The 20,556-nt window shown below is 48.1% G+C and overlaps 3 long non-coding RNA genes across 3 annotated transcripts in view; 1 reads left to right on the forward strand and 2 right to left on the reverse strand.

Annotated features, from left to right (window-relative positions):
• The window catches only part of LOC139052007 (uncharacterized), a 48,898-nt gene extending 47,203 nt beyond the window's left edge, over nt 1–1,695 (reverse strand). The window contains exon 1 of the long non-coding RNA XR_011509653.1: nt 1,293–1,695. This is a non-coding gene — a long non-coding RNA (uncharacterized lncRNA). The remainder of the gene's footprint in view (nt 1–1,292) is intronic.
• Nucleotides 1,696–2,640: 945 nt separating this feature from the next.
• LOC139051967 (uncharacterized) overlaps nt 2,641–20,556 on the forward strand; it is a 45,286-nt gene continuing 27,370 nt past the window's right edge. Inside the window, exon 1 of the long non-coding RNA XR_011509634.1 lies at nt 2,641–2,926. This is a non-coding gene — a long non-coding RNA (uncharacterized lncRNA). The remainder of the gene's footprint in view (nt 2,927–20,556) is intronic.
• On the reverse strand, nt 5,351–7,272 carry LOC139051966 (uncharacterized). The gene is made up of 3 exons (XR_011509632.1): nt 7,063–7,272; nt 6,114–6,225; nt 5,351–5,931 (listed from the first exon to the last, which is right to left on the reverse strand). It is a non-coding gene; the product is annotated as an uncharacterized lncRNA (long non-coding RNA).

The raw sequence follows: 20,556 nt of genomic DNA on the forward strand, positions 1-20,556 counted from the left end.
TCGGAAGTGACTGCTAGGTTTATTCCGCAAACGAAAAATAATGCACCTGCGAGATGCGTGAAACTCAGCGTAAGTTACTTCGTTATGTACGGTGTGGACGCATGAAATTATAGGCGACATTGATTCTTGAAGATCGGCGACAGCAGACAAATCCTAGCGGGGAGCTGCGATTGCCGTGCTAGCATCGCAGGGAAGTGCAAGGACGCCGCGGTAGTTTCCCTGTACATACAGGACGGCAAATACGAATCCAAAACATCTCATCCAAGAACGTGGGGCATACGAACGATTCGTAAGACCTACCAGATGTATTCTAACGTTGTTCTCCCCAAACACAAAAAAAGAGGATGGACTTACCATATGTGTTAGACTACGCTGGGAAAATATTTTCGCCCAAGTTACTGGAAGTGCGATACTTTTATGTTGCGATTTTTCAGTGTGCGCAAAGGAGGTTCCAATAAACCATGTCAAAAATTTTGGTGATCTCAACTGCCCCTTCGTTGATATGCTGGGTGCAGAAGGGTGTATGCCAGCTCAGCCGGCTGCAACCCCTCCTCAAATCTCTCAGCAAGCCCTAGCGCTGTTTGAATGGGAGAGGATTGAGAAAGAGTTCCACAGCTTTACTGCGGTACTGTGTGGGAACAAACTACTTTGTTTGCTACTTATCCTGGTACGCACTGCAGGCAGGGGCGTAGAAACGGGGGGGGGGGGGGGGGGGGCGTGGGCCCCGGATGCAAAGGGCCAGTGGGGGGGGGGGGGTCATATACGTCTGGAGACACACGGAAATTGTTGATATCCTCGCCTTCCTCGAATAAACCGGGGGGGGGGGGGGGGGGCAGAAGACCTATGGGCCCCGGGTGCCAGACGACCTAGCTACGCCACTGACTGCAGGTGTCGCGTTGCTGCCATCATTGCTGTAAAAGCAAAGAATTCAGCGTTATAACGCACTTGGCATAACGCCGGAACATAAAACAGCTTATGCCGTCGGACGAGCGCTATCAGTGTTGACGCCGTTCTGCTTCATACGGTCGGCTTGGAAACTTGTAAAACTTTGTTCCTCGTTACTTGGTGTACGTGCTGTTGCAGCCGACTACTCAACAGCTCGGGTTGCACTTTGGCATTGCTCAGAAAAGGCAACAGCTACGCGCGAAACAGTGCGCATACAGGCTTTCCGAACGCAAGCGCGCCGGTCGTATCCTGCCGGTTCCGCGCTCGCCGCCGCGAGGGGCGCCCAAGTAGGCGCGGGAACTACGTTCGCAACCTGCCTATAAGAATGCGCCAGGCGCCGAACTTACCTTCCGAGGCGAGCGCTCCTGCGTGTCCGTTCACGTTGCATCGACTGTACCAACAGTCCGTCCAGCGTAGTGTTGAATTGCGGTGAACTACAGCACGCGATAGCACAACTATTAACACATTCTTCCGTGCACTGTGACCCGATGCGGGAGCGGCGAGAGTACAATACAGCTTCTCATGAGCCGCGGACAAAGAAGCGCGAATTGACCGCAGTACGATAATCAACAACAGCGCACCGCAAGAAACATACAGCGAGCTAATAGCGTTGCACAGGCCCCAGGGCTTAGTGATCGCTAATTGACACAAAAACGGAGCACATGTTCTCTAAGCACCGCGAAAATATGATCAAACGATCAGCATCACACCGGCCGCCCGGCGCAACAACGTTACAGATCCTCTTTAAGTACCCCAACTCCTCGCCTATGCGCACCATGCAGCCCGCTGCCGTTCCCGCCACCGCAGCACTGCCATCGACCTCCGCGCCAAGCATCCGAGCGTCGTCTGCTATAGCCTGGCACAGTTATGGTTGTTAGTCGGGGCACTCGGCATTTGCATGGTGCTCGCTGAATAAAGCAGCCGTTATTTCTTTCTGTTGTTGTTTAAGCTGAAGTATAATATTCTACAGACACCATACCTGGGGGTGCACGTCCGAAGAAAGGAATGAGATGGAAAAAAGTGGGCCTACAAACCAAAGTGCACACGCAATGTTAACGCTTGGTGACCCACACGTCGCCGGTACTGGCGTCTCCATGAGCGCAAAACTTGGACCGGACGCAAAAGACCTCGACCGCCAGCCACGTGCCCGAGGACAGTGACGAGGCACACGCAATGAGAAAATAAAATCGGCTACAGCACAAGCGCAAACACCCGCAAGTATAACGTGCACATGTCATATCAGCAGAGCAACGCCGCTCACTTGGTGCAGAGCTCGACCGCAGCGCCCTCACAATCCCAGGAATAAGTCGCGCCTTGCTCGAAAGGCGCGAAATTCTTGAACGGCATACAGGTATTCGGCACTGCATAATTTCTTGCCTTTACGCAGCGTGCCACTCCTGAAAAAATCTTCGGCACCGGATATTCGCTGCAGGCCGTGATACAACACAACCGAAAGTGACGGGTCCATATTGTAAACGTGCTTTCCGAAGCAGACGACCGAGCTTGGTACGACCCATTTTAGGACAGAGGGCGCTTTTTAGCACCTTTTTCGCCGCGCCCCCTGGGCAATGCAAGAGCCCCATGGGTATTTGGCATGATCTGCGTGACCACCAGGGAGCTCCGACTATTCAAGGTCGACCGACGAGACGCGGCGACGCTAGGCGGCTAGGCCATAGAATAAAGAACAACTTTAGAGAAGGGAAACTGTACCTTTGGCAGTGGTTCGAAAATAAGCAGCGGCAGCGCATGGAACTAACTTTCGGGGACGCCAGATGACGTTGCTCAATCCGGAAGCGGAAGTGCAAACTTTTTTTTTTTAGCGCAAAATTCAATATGGCCGTTTTTTGCCGGTCGCGTACGCTGGTACGTGCCGTGCTTGCCCTGCAGGCTATGCGGCATGCCTCAATGCCTTCGCTGCCGCTTAGCTGGTGCGTTCTAATTGCCAAGAGCCTCTACTGACGCCCATACAAACAAGCCACAAGTGAGTGAACAGAACGCGCGACTTTATTGGCAGAAGACAAGCAGTGTACATCCTCGTGCAATAGCAGAAATAAAATTTGCATGTCGAGATACGCTGGAATCATTGACGCGAGCTCGTAAACGGCTCACCGTCGTCGTCGCACGTGGTGGTCAGGTTAACGAGCAAGAACCAGCAGCGGAAACATATTGGACAGAGTGTGCCACTTATTTGCAGCGACAGTCGCCGTTAAAAATGCCCAAATTGCATTGCGAAGCAATCGGGAGACGCAGGCATCTGCTGCCGCAGCCTACACAGCGACATGGGCTACCCCAGATTTTAGCCGTTCACTCCTTTCCAACCTGCACGTTTCTTTTCTTTCGGGGGCCGCTAATGTGTGGCTCACACTTGGTGTCTCACATTGTCTCGCTATGGACAAGTCGCTTTCGTGGGCATCGCCTCCATCAGCTACTTTTGCGGGCCTTTCCACCCATGTAGCTATCAACTTCATACGCATCGGACTATGTAAGCACGTATGCTGGTCTCCGTTCATGCCTAATCGCGGCCGAGAAAGGCCAGAGGCACAATATGCCCATTGCTGCAGCAGGAAAGCGCGAACGGGGAGCACGAATCACGGTGCATGAAAATTGGGAGTCTATGTCGCTGTGCAGGCTGCAGGATCAAATTCTTACTTCGAGAGGCTGCTTCCCAGTTCAACCGATAAGGCCGCAATATTCGAAAAATATAACACTGCGACCATAATCAAGTGACATAACAGCAAAATTAAACAGCAATCAGTCACCGCATGAGGTTCAGACAATACATCATACATTGGCGACGAACCATATGGCAACAGTGAGCATTCACATACACGGGTCTCTTAGGGTACATTGAGCTGCCTACCTACAGGCGTAGTGCCCGACTTCGTCGCACGTGGTGGACTACTAACGAGCAACAACCAGCAGCAGAAACAGATTGGACAGAGTGTCCCACCTGTTTGCGGCGACAGTCGCTGTTAAAGATGAGCAACTTGCAGTGCAAAGCAGTCGGGTGACGCAGGCATCTGCTGCCGCAGCCTACACAGCGACATGGACTACCCATCATTTTAGCATTGACTCCTTTCCAGCCTGCATGTTTCTTTTCTTTTGGAGGCCGCTAATGTGTGGCTCACACTTGGTGTCCCACATTGTCTCAATATGGACAAGTCGCTTTCGTGGGCATCACCTTCATCGGCCACTTTTGCGGGCCTTTCCACCCAACCTCATACACGTCCGACCATGTAAGCACTTATGCTGGTCTCCGTTCATGCCTAATCGCGGCCGAGAAAGGCCAGAGGCACAATTTGCCCATGGCTGCAGCAGGAAAGGGTGAACGGGGAGCACGAATCACGGTGTGCGTAAATTGGGAGTCTATGTCGCTGTGCAGACTGCAGGATCAAATTCTTACTTCGAGAGGCTGCTTCCCAGTGCAACCGACCAGGCAGCAATATTCGAAAAACATAAAACTGCGACCGTAACCAAGTGACATAACAGCAAAATTAAACGGCAATCAGTCACCGCTTGAGGTTGACAATACATTATACATTGGCTACGAACCATCTTACAGGCATAATGCTTGCCTTTGTCACATGTGGTGGTCTGGTAACGAGCGACAACCTGCGGTACAAACAGATTGGACAGAGCCTTGCACCTGTTTGAACCAACAGTTGCCGTTGAAGATGAGCAACTTCCATTGCGAAGCAATCAGGTGACGCAGGCATCTGCTGCCGCAACCAACACAGCGACATGGACTACCCGGCATTTTAGCGTTAACTCCTTTCCAACCTGCACATTTATTTTCTTTCGGGGGCCGCTATGTGTGGCTCACACTTTGTGTCCCACTTTGTCGCAATGTGGACAAGTCGCTTTTGTGGGCATCACCTTCGGCAGCCATTCTTGCGGGCCTTTCCACCCATACGGCTATCAACTTCATACACTTCGAACCATGTAAGCACATATGCTGGTCTCCGTTTTGAGCAAATCATGGCCGAGGTAGGCCACAAGCACAATTTGCCCATGGCTGCAGCAGGCCAGAACGAACGGGGCGCACCAGTTATGGTGTGTGTATACTGGGAGTCTATGTCGCTTTGCGGACTGCAGGAGCAAATGCTTACCTCGAGGGACTGCTTACCAATGCAACTGACCAGGCCCCCACATCTGTAACACAGTTACCACAACCAAGTGTGGCAGCAAAACCAGATTCTGCAATCAATCACTTCACTGTAGCTTGCACAAAGACCCAGGCTATCAAGGAAGAGGAGCAATCATCAACGAGACTAGGAATATGGAAAATGAGAAAGCTTGCATTCAAGAGAGAAGCCACTCTGCTCTGCAAGCATTGAAGGCTAAAAACACCAAGAAAAGTAAAATGGTGCATAGCACATGTGCATAGGTTAATGCAAGACGCATGCCGATGCTGCATCAGCTATTTCAGGAGAGTAATTGCGCATGACAACATACACTAGAAGATACTGCTACAGATATGTTAGGCTGCTAGACAGTGACTGGTATTAAGTATCAGCGAAATATCCAAATATAAAGGTTGACCTTTATATTTGGATGAGGATGAATAACCTCTAACAAAAATGGGCAATGAGAAAGCTTGCATTTATAGAAGAAAAATTACACTTCGCACAAACGGAATTAACATGGCTTGGAAGCTGATTAAGGACGAACTGATGAAACTCAATCTTTTGGCCAGCGTCGTCCGTGCTTGGTCAGATGTTGCAGGTGCATCTGAAGACGAAGAATTTCTAGAAAGTCCTTTTTGAGTTACTTGGATGACTCAGCCAAATGTCCGTGCTGGTGGAATGGTGGCTGAAGCTCTTTGCAGTCTTAACACAGTCCTTTGCAGACTTGATATCTCATCCATATTCTTGTGCATATGCTTCTTTGTTCTTGGTGTAAAAGCCTTGCAAATTCGGCTCCAGCCCCTTCCTGTTGGTGCAGATAGGAGCTCCTGTGATGACCAAGATGTGCTTGGCATAGACTCTGTTGGGGCAAAACGGTGACACGTGAGATATAGCACAGATTAGCCAAATTTATGTGGGTTTTATATGTTCGAACCAATTATACTGAACCATATATATGAACAAACATTCATATCTGCTGCAAACGGCAAGCCAATACAGCATAGATCAAACATATTTATTTCTGAACCATATGTTGTTTACCTTGTAGTAGTAGCCAATGTCCACACAATGACCTTGTCGTAGCAGGCAGCAGCTTCTGTTTAGTGCGTGGAGTGTGTTGCTTTATACTGGTGCCGTCCTCATTACTGCATGTCTGGAACAGAAATTTTGACTGAATCAGAAATTGAAAAAGCAAAGTTTTGCAATATGAAATGCAAAAAGGTGTGACATATATGTTGTAATGATTTGCGACTACGGAACACATGCAAATGTACACTGTCTATTCTAGGGTGCTTAAGCAGCATGTTAAATAAATATTGCTATTGCCCATAAAATTGATGTCTGCCTAACTACAATGCATGTCAACAGCGCAAGTACTATTAAGATCACAAATGAGAACATTTGTGGGTTCATTTATGCTCTAGAAGTGATCACACTGCTAGTTACTCAAGCAAATGCATGAAAGTCATGAAGCTATTAGAACTGATGCATTATTTTTCTCCACGAACGTGATGCACCGCTTCACTACTGCAAAAATAAATGCCCTACGGTAAACCAATCTGAACAGCAAGAACATTTGGAACCAACAAGTACGAAATATGGGTATCATGCTTGCAACTGTTTAATACATTAAATTCTGTACTTTCACTTCATTTTACCAAAGGATTATTCGGTTTTGTGGACGAAAGACGTTGCCGGCCGACTCGAAAAAATGTTTAATCTGTATATTGATAAGGCTACTCAGTCACCTACAACCACGGCTACAATAACATGAAAAATGAGACGCGCGTTCCGATATCGCTCTTTCTTTCCTGGTTGTGTGTGTAAACCAAACGACAGCCTCGCAAGTAAAGGTTTATTTAGGAAACAGCAACTGAGATCCTCACTGCCCATACGTAATGCAGGATCTAGTTCGTTAACTTGTGCCCGCCTGGAAGGTAATGAGACAGATATTATATAACGATTGAAGCAGCAGTGTTAAACGACTCACCGTTATTGCCGTTGTCAGCCGCAGCAAAATCCAGCTCCCGTTTCGATGCAGACCTGTTCCGAATGGCTCACGACCGAAACCCAACTGCCGGGCTTACATGTCCGCTTGCAAACACGTAACTTCACCCCAAGTTACATAGAAGCGCAAGAAACTAGTTTTAGAAACAAAGAAGCAACCAGTCTTGAGTGTACGAACGAATGAATCCGTGCCGCCGTGCACTCGGAAATACCGGTAAAAATTTTAAATCCAGGCCAGAGGTCACGTAAAAGATCGATGATGCTGAACGCTATTTGCGTTCATAATGGCGAAGAAACAATAAACTTACTAACAAAGAGTACAATATCTAATTAGCAATGATAATTTTGCCCTGTTTTTATGTAAAAGAAAATGCTTCGGTAATTGTAAGAGAAAGTTTGTAAGATAAAATTGCGCTTATTACGACGCCTCTACCGGGAAATGTTGGAACTAACGAACGAATCCCGAGGTGATGCTACTAGGTCGGCTTTGTTAGCAGCGGCGCGCGGTCGATTTTTTCGCCCTCTGTGGCCATTAGTTGAACTTGAGAGTGTACGGGGCCTGGCTAGGCCCCATTATTGCAGCCAACGTTGAACCGGGAACCACCATCCACAGTGATGAATGGGCCGCATACAACTGCATCCCGAACTTAGTGGGGGCTAACGGAGCAAGACTGAATTTGCAATGGGAGGCTGTTAACCAAAGCATGAACTTTGTAGACCCAATCACGGGCGCTCACACCCAGAAAATCGAAAGCTACTGGCAGAAGGTGAAGCGTTACCTCGTCTCCGCCGGCTAACAGTGTCGCCAGTGTCGGCGCGTGCGTAGTTGAGAATGCATTTTTTCGCTGTATATTTCTCGCCAGGTTTCAGTGCAAAGGAACATTGCACCACCCTGTGATCACTTAATGGTTCAAGTATGTGTGTCGCAGCAAGGTGTCGGTGATTTGTTAAAATAATATCTAGTATGTGTTCACCCCGAGTTGGTTCGCCCACGACTTGAGTTAAGTGATGAAAATACAAGGTTTGTAGAAAATGAAGACACTCAGATGTGTTGCTATTTTCCTTTAAGGAAGAGGTTGACCACTCGATACCTGGGTAATTAAAGTCACCCCCTAATATCAGTATGCATTTTGGGAACTGGGATAAGACCTGTTGTAAAGCATCATTGAAAAAATGAACAAATTACAAACGGCTATCAGGTAAACGACAGCACACACCAATGACACATTGCGCATGTCCAATACGTGCAGAGACCCACACTATTTTAAGAGAAGAGTCGATTATCACTAGAGACGGTTGATAGCCTTCTTTAATGACCACATATAATTCCGCCTCCTCGGAAGCCTTTGACTCGCTGGACGCGGTAACAACGATATTAGGTCGTTTTCCCGTGTTTCATGTTGCGATGGCTACGAGTTTTTCGCCTGCCTTCTGACGCTTGCAGCGATGCTCCTTGCCCATGCAACTTGGTGGAGCGTGCCGCAATGGCCATCACGTCGCGCGCCCGTCTCAACACACCCTTCTTTGGGTAAAATGCGGTCGCTCTAGCAAGCGTTGCCCTTAGACATTTAAGCTTTATTCATTTTGCGGCGCTATAATATGCCAGCCGATGACTTCGGTCTCGCTATCGCGGGACACAGCGGTTTTCGCACTGTGCTGACTCTACTACTTTGAGCATGTAGAACGAATGCGATTTCGGCAAGTCGGAACAGATTTTCTCCGACAAAATGCGGAAAAAACAAAACAGCACACAAATGAAGGACACTAGGCTCTGCATCCTTGTCTTTCCTGCCTTACTATATATTTTTTATATTAATGCGTTTAGCATTCTTTGGGAACTAACCGCGGTTTCTTGTGTGTCTATATAAGACGTTCTTGTGGGCCGATACCAAAGATTGTGCAGTCTAACATGACCATAAAAAAACAGAAGGTGATACCAGTGATACTGAACGGTACCGCACTTTGCATGGTAAGGGGAGCGTTCTCGTATTCTTCTCCCGGGAAAGTTAGCGTTCTGAGATACCTGATAGATGGATGGATGGATGGATGGATGGATGGATGGATGGATGGATGGATGGATGGATGGATGGATGGATGGATGGATGGATGGATGGATGGATGGATGGATGGATGGGTGGGTGGATGGATGGATGGATGGATGGATGGATGGATGGATGGATGGATGGATGGATGGATGGATGGATGGATGGGTTGACGGACGGATGGACGGACGGACGGACGGATGTTATGAGCGTCCCCTTTAGAACGGGGCGCTGAATTGTGCCACGAAGCTCTTGCTATTATACTGCCTAATTTACTACCTAGGTTAAAAAGAAAAAAAAACACAACGACGAATTCCCATAACCAAATTTTCTGACCCCCTATTGCGAACTTTGTTTCTGTATGTCTCCGTACCCGCTATGGTTGCTCAGTGGCTATGGCATTGAGCTGCTGAGCACGAGGTCGCGGAATAGAATCCCGGCCACGGCGGACGCATTTCGATGGGGGCCAAATGGGAAAACACCCGTGTACTTAAGTTTAGGTGCACGTTAAAGAACCCCAGGTGGTCGAAATTTCCGGAGTCTTCCACTACGGCGTGCCTCATAATCAGAAAGTGGTTTTGGCAAGTAAAATTCCATATTATTTTATGTCTCCGTTTTTTTTGTCACTTCCGTACATTTCTTCCCCCAATGTTCCACTCTCCCCTTACTGAACTCTGTTGCGCCCATGTTTACTTTCCCCTGCTCTCGCGGAAACCAAGGGCTTCCAGAATTGTAGTGATGCCTAAATCGACTGCTGAGCAGATGTCTTCACATTCTAATAAAACATGCTACATCATTTTCCTAGTTTTACCGCAACAACCACATGCTTCTTCCTTCTTATGTCTCGCTTTGTAGGTGCGTGTTTTAAGGTATCTCGCTTCGAAAAGTAATCAGCTTCCCTCTGAGTTATCATAAATTGCTTCTTTCCTGATTTTGTTTATTCCTTTTAGGTAGTTACTCATGGCAGGTTCCTTTTCAATTTCCGCCACCCATGAGGTTATCTCATCCTCTCTGACTTTCCGCTTGACGTTCTTTATTAATTTGCTGTGTTGCTCATCCTACGGGGCGCATACTTGCTGGTAAGCTGCCCAGTTCTCTTGTGAATCCAAGTGCCTACCTATTCTAAAGCCATTCTGAAGTTCTCCCAAAATGCCATTATTCTCTGCCCATGCTTGCAACATTGTTTCATTGTCTTCATTGCTAACCTACATATTACCGATGTAATGGTCAACGGTCTATACGAGTGAATTTTAGCTTTCCCCCACTTACCTTTATAAATTAAATTCATTGTAATTTGAGGCCAACTATATGGTATATTCGTCTATCTTTTGGACTTTCTTCCACTGCTTTCCCCAGAACTCCCTTACCTTTTGGTACTAGATCATTAATAAGCCTAACGTGAGCCTCGTCTAGCCCTGTGGCTGTGCGCTTTCGAATTCTCTCTTCGGCTTTCTTCCAGTTGAAATTTGTCAGCACGCGCTCCTTTTCCATCTGGTTCTCTTTCATGCTCCTTTAGTCTTCAAATACAACTTCGTCATTGCCTTGGAAAGATTCAGCTGTTATTTTTCGGGTGTAATTTATTCCCACTTCCCTCTTCAGTTTGCTTCCATCTACGTCTATACGATATGTCCTGTCATTGGGACGCTGCACCTCTGGCCACAGCAGCACGCATACTCTGCACGGGGTTGCGAAGTGGTCCTTGAGGAAGTGGCGCTCGAACTACCGGTTTCCTCACGCACATACTGCTGGGTAAGGCACTTTGGCAAAGGAAGCGATACCCATAGCACATAGTGCAACATAACGAAACAAATGACCACCTCCCAAAGCATTCTAAACGCATTTTCCTTGTTTTTTTTTAATTTTGCGCAGCTAGTAACCTCGAGGTTGGGAGGCCGACCATTGTGTCAGCGAAAGGGGACGTGGTAGGGAGATGGTCATATTATTTTATTGTTATTTTGTGTGACACGGCAACGATACGTCGACCCGACGGCCTATTCCGATTTAAACCCGTGCCACCGTTTTCTTCATCGCTCGTTCTCGTGTTTTCTTGTTTCTGTGCCTGCGGCAAACGTTTGCGCTTTTCAGAAAAACGGTGCGGCCTCACGCGTGACTAATTACTATTGCGACGGCGTGGCCGAGTTATATTTGCTCCTAAATATAAAACACAGATTCGGACACCTTTGAGCAAGTGATGCGTGGCTTTCGGTGTTTCTCTCAATGCAAGAGTTCCTGTCACAAGAGAATCTTTTCACTGTCCTAGTTGCCAGTAATACAAGGTATCGCCGCCAGGCCGTCGTCCCCGCAGTGACACCGACTTAAAGGTATTAGCAGAGGAAGAGAGCGAATCTCAAGCCTAACCCCCCCCCCCCCCCCCCGAACTAAAAACTGCACTAAAAAACAGCACTGGCACTTTTTCGCTCAGTGTGTATACGCGGCGTGCACGCCGATGGCCGCGCCACTGGTGGCGGCCTTGCGCAGAACGCATGGGAGAGCGGCGAGCCGCGCGCCGTAGCACGCCGTAGTTTGTTGCGTCGCTGATAGTGCTTCTCCGCCTTATTTGTGTTTTCAGAGAAAAATAGGCAACACCCTTCGCATGTGTGGGATGGCCAAAGCTTCCGAAGGATGTCGAAGAAAAATTATTGCAGGGTGGGGGGCTCAAATACCGGCGAAAACGTGCCGGCGATACGGTTCTAATTATTCCCCGCAAAGCCTCATCAGCAGGAGCAACGGTGGCAATGGATCGTCGCTTCGACGCGAAATTTCTTGTTCTCAGCCTTTCCATTGTCGCTTCGGTGTTTTTTCTTTTTTATTATTATTTTTTACTCGATTGTAGTTAGACGCGTAAGCGACGAAGTTCGTCTGCAGTGCAACATGCGGTTTAAAGGCATTTCGCTAAAGTTCGGAATGCCGTTTGCCGCTTATATTGTTTTCCGCTTCTTTACCGCGTTGGGCTAGCTAGGCAGCACGACTGCACGAGCGCATTGTATTGTATGTTAAAGCTGCAGAAGTTTGCAAGAACTGAAATTGTTAGTTTTATGTGGCCCGGTAAATCCTCGCACCAGCTGTCACGCACTTCATGTTTTTACATCGATTTTACGCGTGGCTTCGCACATGTTTAGCTGTTGGTAGTTGCTTCATGCATAACTCTTGATTCTTTTGAGCTGCGAGGTTTTCACCCTGCCTCGTTTGTAAAGGGTATAAATCACGCTGTGTCTTATCGGAATGACACCAAGCAAGTGCTTCTTTAACAGCTTTATTCATTTCGCCCGAGGGCATCTTAGATATTGTGGTTTTTTGGGAAATGTGTTTAGAAAATAGGTAGCTCAGGGGGAGAATTGCTAATAGTTGCTGCATATGGTATTTTTGTTACATTTTTCGCTGAATAGTTCGCGTCACGTTTGGTAAGTCATCACACCTTGATGCTTTCTGAGCAGACTTAACACGCCGAGTGATTTGTTTCACAACGTAGTCGCTTCTTGCAAGTGAATTTTGTACTCAACTGAATTATTTCTTATTATGCTTACGCCGCACACGACTAAACCCGGCCTTGCCGCCAGCGCTGGATATAATTTGACTGGCGCTGCTCTGCCTTTAAATATATCATGTGGCACCTCTCTCTAGTAACATTTATAAAAAGCTACTGCAAAGTTAGTCAGACTATAGCTTTGAACGTTTCCAAGCAGCTCCCTTAGGGAATTTAAAATTGCAAAAACTGCAGCGCGAACGGAAGTTCATCGGTGGTACAGCGCTAACCCGCGCTTTTATTAACCCGTGCTTTTGGTGGCTTCGTTGACTATATAGTGTACGCGTTTCTATCAATAAATTCGCAATTATTCTTCTTCAGGCGACTTTCACTACACTTATTCGGCGGCGTCACATGTATTCATCGCCAGAAAAATCACAACGGCATATGCAGACATCGCACCGTGCGGATTTGTTATCTAAGTCTGCACTAACGACGGGTGCTTATTACTGAGGTACAGAAGCAGCATTACGGCAAGGGTAGAATTTAAAAAAGAAAACACGGTCGAGACATCGCATTAGTCAACAAAATTTGTCGGCAAGTTTACATGAGCTCCACTTCATGTAAATGGTCTTCGTGGCGTTTGTCTGCGGGACGCACCTGGCGCGTATGTGGACCATGTTGCCCCAAACACCGGTAACATCTTGTTCACACCCGCTCCCACAGAGGTATGCGTCTTCCCTACAGCTGTCACCGCAGAAGAAGCAGTCTGGCGCCCGAATAAAGGACAAATCGCAGCCGCGAACTTCAGTCACCCTTGCTGCAAAGCGTTGTCGTCTGCTACTGCTCCCACGCGTATTGTTGGAAGCGCCCGCTAGGTGGCTATCAGTGGCGCCTCTATAGGCGGTGCACGCGGAAGCTATAAAGAGGACAAAGAAGAAGACGGGCGCCGAGAAAATGTATTTTGGTATTTGCTCCCATTATATTTATGCCTCAGTTATAGTTCTTCCATTGCTTGCTGGGATTTCTTTTTGTTGACCTTGATACTTCGCACCAGCAATTTCATTTCTCGATGTCCGACCAATCTCTAATCGAAGGTACGTTGCCTGCGCGAACAAATCAGCATCGGCATCAACCGTTACGCGTAACCTGCAGCATCATGGAGATCTCAGCCGGTGACGACAACGACTCGGCCAAAGCTTCGGCAAAGGTACCAGTGGACGAGACCACCGGGAGCATCGGGGCGAGATCGTCGACCGCGGCGGCCGCCAAGCCGTCAAAGAAGCAGCGCTGCTGCTCCCCGCCTTGCACAAGGTCCCAGGCACAGCGCTTCGCGATTCAGCTCGAACGTTACCAACAGCTGCCGGCACGACGCATTTCCAAGCAGGCGAAAAATGCGTCGAGAAAGGAGTCCCTCAACCCAGAACATGATGACGTGAGAACGCCCGGCCCGAAGCAAATGTCGAAGAATAAAAATGGGAAAGGTCGAGAGCCTCGTGGGAATGCTGAGACTGAACCAGAGCTCATGAGAAGCCTGTCTCCTTCTAGCGAAGGCGACACTGGAAAAGTAGATGATCCTACTTGGCAATCCCAACAGAAAAGTGACCAGGAAGGAGCCGCTGAAGAAAATGACAGTTAATGCTGTGCATGGCCCAACGTCAAGAGTCACCCGACCGGCGTGGCGTCCATTTCGTCAACGTCGTGGCGTCGTGATTCCTGTGGAGTCCTCACTCAGTTTTTTTTTCTATCGTTATGTAAAAATAAAAGAAGACGTGAAATGATGCATGTAATTCATTTCCATTTGTACAAACGAGCAACAATTACACGAATCTAGTTAGCGGTTTCGTGCAGTAAACGTCTTGGATACTAAAGGGGCCTTTGTCGTATTGTGGTGTTTTTTTACAGATTCTTCTCGATTCTCGGACAGGCATTTGGATATTGACCACAGAAAGCCTCCTAGCATAGCTTTATGCATTTCCATCGCCATCTATGGAGCGCACAGTTTCTGCAGAAGAATGCCTAATACCGGCCCGTTCGTTTAAAAATTCACTGTTGTGCCTCCGGTCAACGATTGGCTGATGTATGTGGGAAAAAATACGCCGTGCTCACACTACTCAATGCCTACTTGGTCAGGGCAAGGAGTGGACTCGGCAAGGAGTGGCAACGGTGATATGAAGAAGAGGCCCGCGTGACATGAAGAAACTAACGAAAATTAAGTGTTGTCGCAGCCTCAAAATAACATTCTTGTACGAGTACATTTTACAGACTTTTTGAAGTCGTCATTTTTAGCTACTATATAAATACACCTGCCTGCAATAAAAAAGGTTACTCATGCGAAAGAATTTGGTGAGTACAAATACATGAGAATAACGGAGTATATCATACATGGCAACAGCCTCATCTATGTGAACCACGAGTTCGTAAAGTTAAGTTGTTTCTTTGGAATTTCAACAAGCCCGATCAAGAACAAGAAGAACATCCTTCAGCACACATTTCCTTTTCCACGAACAGTTTGCTGCGACCACCTGAATATGATGCAAAGGATCAAGGACCGTTTAGGCACGTTGCGACTGCGCATTTACGTATAGACTATCTAAGTGAACCGGGTGGTGGAAAAAAATACGCCATGTTCACACTACTTAATGCGTATTTGGTCAACTGTTTATCTGCAAGGAGTGGGAACGGCGATTTGAAGAAGAGGCTCGCGAGACATGAAGAAACTACAGAAAATTAACTGTTGTCGCAGCCTCAAAATAACATTCTTGAACGAGTACATTTTACAAACTTTTTATTGTCGTCATTGTTAGCTACTATATATATGCACACCTGGCTGCAAAAGAATGGTTACTCACGCGAAAGAATTTGGTGAATACAAACGCACGAGAATAACGGAGTATATCTTGTATGGCAACAGCCTGGTGCTAAAAAAGCGCACAAGAGGCCGACAACCGCAGCAGATACCAGACCCGGTAGTAAAGGTGGGAGGCATCATGATTCCGCAGGTTACGACGCTCCGCATCCTCGGACTCCTGATTCAAAAGGACGGGGCCGGGGGAGCAGAGTTGGAAAAAATTCAGAGAACAGTGCAACAAATAACCCACCTTATCAAAAGAGTGACGAGCAAAAGCCACGGACTCAAGGAATAAGACTGCACGAAAACGATACAAGCGCTGCTCACGAGCATCGTCACGTACGGGACCCCATACGTTGACATGAAGAGAGAGAGAGAGATAATTTAATTGAAAGAAGGCAGAGAGGTCGGCCTGAGCTAAGGTGCTCTAGCCTGCTACTCTGCACAGGGGGAGGGGGAACGGGGACATAAAGATGTGATGAGGGATGATGATGACATAGCAAGAGAGATGCGCAAAGGCGAAAGCAAGTTCAACACTCTGACGATAAACATTCACAAATGTGATCCATGAAGCCACAATCAGGCTTCGCATCAAGTTTGTAGCCACCAATTTGAGTGAACATAAAATAAAGGCGTTAGGACGAAGCTGGTGGGGGCCTCCCCTGCGTGAACAGCACAAGCGCCAAAGAGAATATTTATAGCATATAAAGAGCTGCGATAAGAGGCTCTAGCACGGCGAGCACTTGTAGGGCACTTTTAGCGGCCGGAGTCTCGAGACCACCGAGAATCACGCGCATTGATTCTACTAGGTGCTTCAGCATTTTTTGTACACTCTCCTCATTGTGTTCATCTCTTTGCTTGCTGGTAGTGTCGCCGGTTTCATTGGCCCTATGATTCTTGGCTTCATGGCGCAGAGGACCACTAGTGCCCGCTGGCATGGCCGTGGGCCTAGAGGGCAGCAAAGACCATTCCGTGTCTTTATCAGCCGGTGGAGGTGAATGTTTGCCACGTGCTCTCGTCGACCTTGGATTATCAGTAGACGCCGTTACCGTCCTCGGTGGACGCACAGGCAGAGGTGACCGTGGTACCTCTGCCACGCTAGGTAGTTCTCCTGGAATGGTTTTGTGATGCTTCTGTCGCGAGCGTTGGCCACTTTGGCGAACAGATTGAGCAGCCTCTGTACGTGAAGATTGGTCTCCTGCCATTTTTCGAAGGATACGAACCTCCTGTTTCATCTTCGGGCATTCCTTCGAAGTCGCTTCGTGAGAGCCAGTGCAGTTGGGACATTTAAATGAGGACGCCTCACAGTCGGTGGTATCATGCTCTCCGCCGCAACGCGAGCAGGTGGCTTTGCTTCTACAAACAGCGCTCACGTGTCCTATCTTGTGACATTTCCGGCACTGAATAGGCCTCGGAACGAATGGTCGTACTCGGTGTATAACGTAGTCCACTTTGACAGACGCTGGTAATGTCGAAGAAGCAAACGTTAACTTGATACATCGGGAGTCCCCCAAGCGGTGAATGTCAAGAATGCGCACCGATGACCTCAAAAGACTCTTGAGGTCCGCATGCTTGATTTCAAGCTCTACGTCGGAAATCACTCCAGTTGTTGTCTCCTTCCCGTAAGTAATAAAAGAGCGGACGGGGATTGCGCTTAACTGTGGAATGTTCTTTAACTTCTCAAGTATTGCGGAATTTTTCACATCTATTGTCAGGATGTTCTTGCGAGCGTTGATCCTGATTTCGTTAATTTGCCCAGGGGCCACACTTTCAAAATATTCGGTGAGGAACTGCCTGCTGAGGGAGTTCATGCTGTGTGACGTCGAGAGCGGCACGTAAGAAACCATGAAGGATTCTTGCTCACTCTGATACGATGAAGTCGCCTCAGTCGACATACGGCGCATCTTCATCATGCGGCGGCCCATGACTACGGTGTACTCGCTGTCAGAGTCCATGGCTTCTTGCGTTGAGCTCTCCCAGGAATCGAGCTGGTCCGAGCTTCCAAAGGCACGTCGTCCAAAATTGAGTGATGAAGTAGACGACTGACCTTGTTCAGGTGGTCGTGGGTACATCTTCTTGCTCATCCTTGATGAAATAACTCTCATGAAAATGACAAGAACGTAAAAAAATGCATAACAGCGAGAGGCCCAGAACACCAGTGAGCTCTGGGCACTTCTTTTTTTTTGACATGAAGAACAGTCAACCAGTCAACGAGACAAAGTAAACGCCCTCATCAGAAAATCATACAAAATTGCCTTGGGTCTGTCCCCCTCCACGTCCACAGCAAAATTACTCAAAATGGGAGTCCACAACACGTGGGAAGAGCTCGTGGAGGCGCACAACGTCAAGCAACTGGAGAGACAAAAGCTCACACAGACGGGAAGAGCCCTGCTGCAAGATCTGGGCTACCAAGTCGAGGATGAAAGGCACCTACCTCAGCGTATCCCACACGAGGTCAGAGACAAGCTACACATAAGTACCATTCCCAGAAACATGCATACCGAGTACGACAAGGAAAGGAGACAGGCGAGAATACAGGCGCTCAAGCGCATACTCGAACGCACCAACAGCAAAGAAGAAAACGTTAGATATACGGATGCAGCTGCGTACAGTACCAACGACCGATTCGCAATCAGCGTGGTCGACGAGAAGGGCGAACAACTTACAGCCACATCCATACGTGCCAAGGACGCGAGCTCAGCGGAAGAGGTGGGCATAGCCCTGGCCATCGCAACGTGCAAGAAGGCCATGGTTACCGTTGTGACGGACTCGCAAGAAGCATGCAGAAGGTATATGAACGGAAGGATTGGAAAGGCAGCACTTCAGGTCTTGAACACCACCAAGATAAAAGCAGCACAAATCCTCTGGACACCGGAGCACGAGTCTCTCACGGGGAACCAGGCGGCGCACGCCGCGGCTCGAGATCATGCACGCCGAGCCATCTCCGACGCGCAGAGAACACGTACCAACGACTGTGACGAGGATGAAGAACGCATATCCAAGAAGTACTCGGATATCTTGGCGCACTACAGGAAGCAGAGGCGTCGCTACCCGCCCGCGCATAAGACGATGAGTAGGGACCAAGCGGTAACCTGGAGAAGACTACAGGCTGGAACCTACCCACACGGAACACTGCTGCACGCCATGTACCCGGGCATCTACGGGCGAGACTGGAAGTTCTGCTCGCCGGACACGCCCAACACCTTGCGCCATATGGTGCTTGGATGCAGGAATAATCGAGAAGCACAACCATCATCATCGCCACCAGGCGATAACATGCAGAAAGAGGCGGATTGAGAAGAAGAATTGGAAGACCAGTGGGAGGCTCTGCTGGTGACGCAAGACACTGACAGCCAGCTGCGGTTGGTGAACAGGGCTCGGGCGGCGGCAGCGAGCCATGGCTACCTGAACTGAGGAGGCCACCCACCTTTGGGCTCAAGAAGCCTGGTCTCACAATAAAGTTTATTTCTCTCTCTCATCTATGTGAACCACGTGTTCATAAAGTTGAGTTGCTTCTTTGGAATTTCAACAAGCCCGATCAAGAACAAGAGCATCCTTCAGCACACATTTCCTTTTCCACGAACAGTTTGCTGCGACCGCCTGAATATGATGCAAAGGATCAAGGACCGTTTAGGCATGTTGCGACTGCGCATTTACGTATAGACTATCTAAGTGAACCGGGCAGCGCAGAAAGTACATCAGTGGGACAAAGATTGATGCGAGAAAACAGTGCTTTTATTTAAACTCATTGAAATATAGGCGCCCTTTTCTTTACGAACACCTACACTGATCTCCCACGGGAGTGTTGAAAAGATTGTGAAAACCCAGCGCGACAGCCGATATCCCACAGAAGTGGCTAAAAATTGATAAACGTTCTGCAACTTTTCGAGAGCCAAAAAAGTTCGAAAAGATTGTTGAATATAGACGTTCTATATTTTTTAAATTCAAAGGCCTCTTTCAAGTACGTGAGATAGCAAATACCTTCATTTTATTCGACCCGTGAAATACAAGTACAATATGAATGAGCTCATAATTTATGATTGATTTACATGTTTCAGGCACTCCAGCTTTAATTTACGTGCATCATTTCTCAAGTATTCGCACAGGCTACTGCATTTTTGCACATTTGAAGCGCGGCTTACAGAACATCTATTCTTCTAACTCACAAATACAGCTGTTCGCTACCTTACATGTCAGGAAATCGAAGCGCTGTCGTCTTAATAGAAAATGCTGGAAGAGAATAAGAGATTAGCACTGAAGGCCTCCTCCGCATGATATAGCATGAAGTGGCTGCAGGATCAAACCTGAGCTCCAAGTTCAAACTCTGAATTTAGGAGGCTATGAAGCAGAAGAAGAAGAAGTAGACGAAGAAGTCACACACTGTAATTACTTGTTTTATATTTCTTATTTTATTTCGGCAGCAACTATTTCTCTTCCTTTCACTGGTGTTGCTTTTTCTTTCACATTTTTATATGCTTAATACATATTCAATTTCCCATGGGGTAGCCAGTCCCGCTCGTGGGTACTTGCCTGGCGTGAAAGAATTAACGTGAACATCAATCATATTGTGAACCAGTTGTGCGATGGACATCTGAGCAGGGAGCTTCCTGCAACCGGGCTGATGAAGAAGGCGTCTGTCGGCACCAAATATACAGCCAAGGCTTCCTCACAGGCACTAGGCGTTGCGTCGACCACAACAAGCAGAATGGAGCCGTCGCCAGGGACACAGTCGACGAAGGTGAAGAGTGCCTACTCACCGCCCTGCACCCGGTCCCAGAAAGAACGCTTTGAGAAGCAGCTGAAATTCTATGAAGTGCTCCAAGAAAACCCCTTGTCCACTCAGTCTAGACACGCTCGAGCTCGCCCCAAGCTGAAGGCCATTGATAACCTCCAAGAGGACGACGCAGAGAAGCATGGCCAGATGCAAATGTCGCCCACTAAGAACGACAATATGTCTGCTTCACTTGGTGACAACGCGGAACAAGTAGCCGATGTTGCTCAAGCAGCTGAAGCTAGCCCACCAGGAACAGAATGGCGACGTTGACTGCGGATGTTGCTGTGCACGGGCAAAACCTGTGGCATGAGTCACCCCAATGGCGTCGTGATTGTTGTTGCTGTGCC

Source organism: Dermacentor albipictus, unplaced genomic scaffold (genome assembly GCF_038994185.2).
Source record: "Dermacentor albipictus isolate Rhodes 1998 colony unplaced genomic scaffold, USDA_Dalb.pri_finalv2 scaffold_17, whole genome shotgun sequence".
NCBI lineage: Eukaryota > Metazoa > Arthropoda > Arachnida > Ixodida > Ixodidae > Dermacentor > Dermacentor albipictus.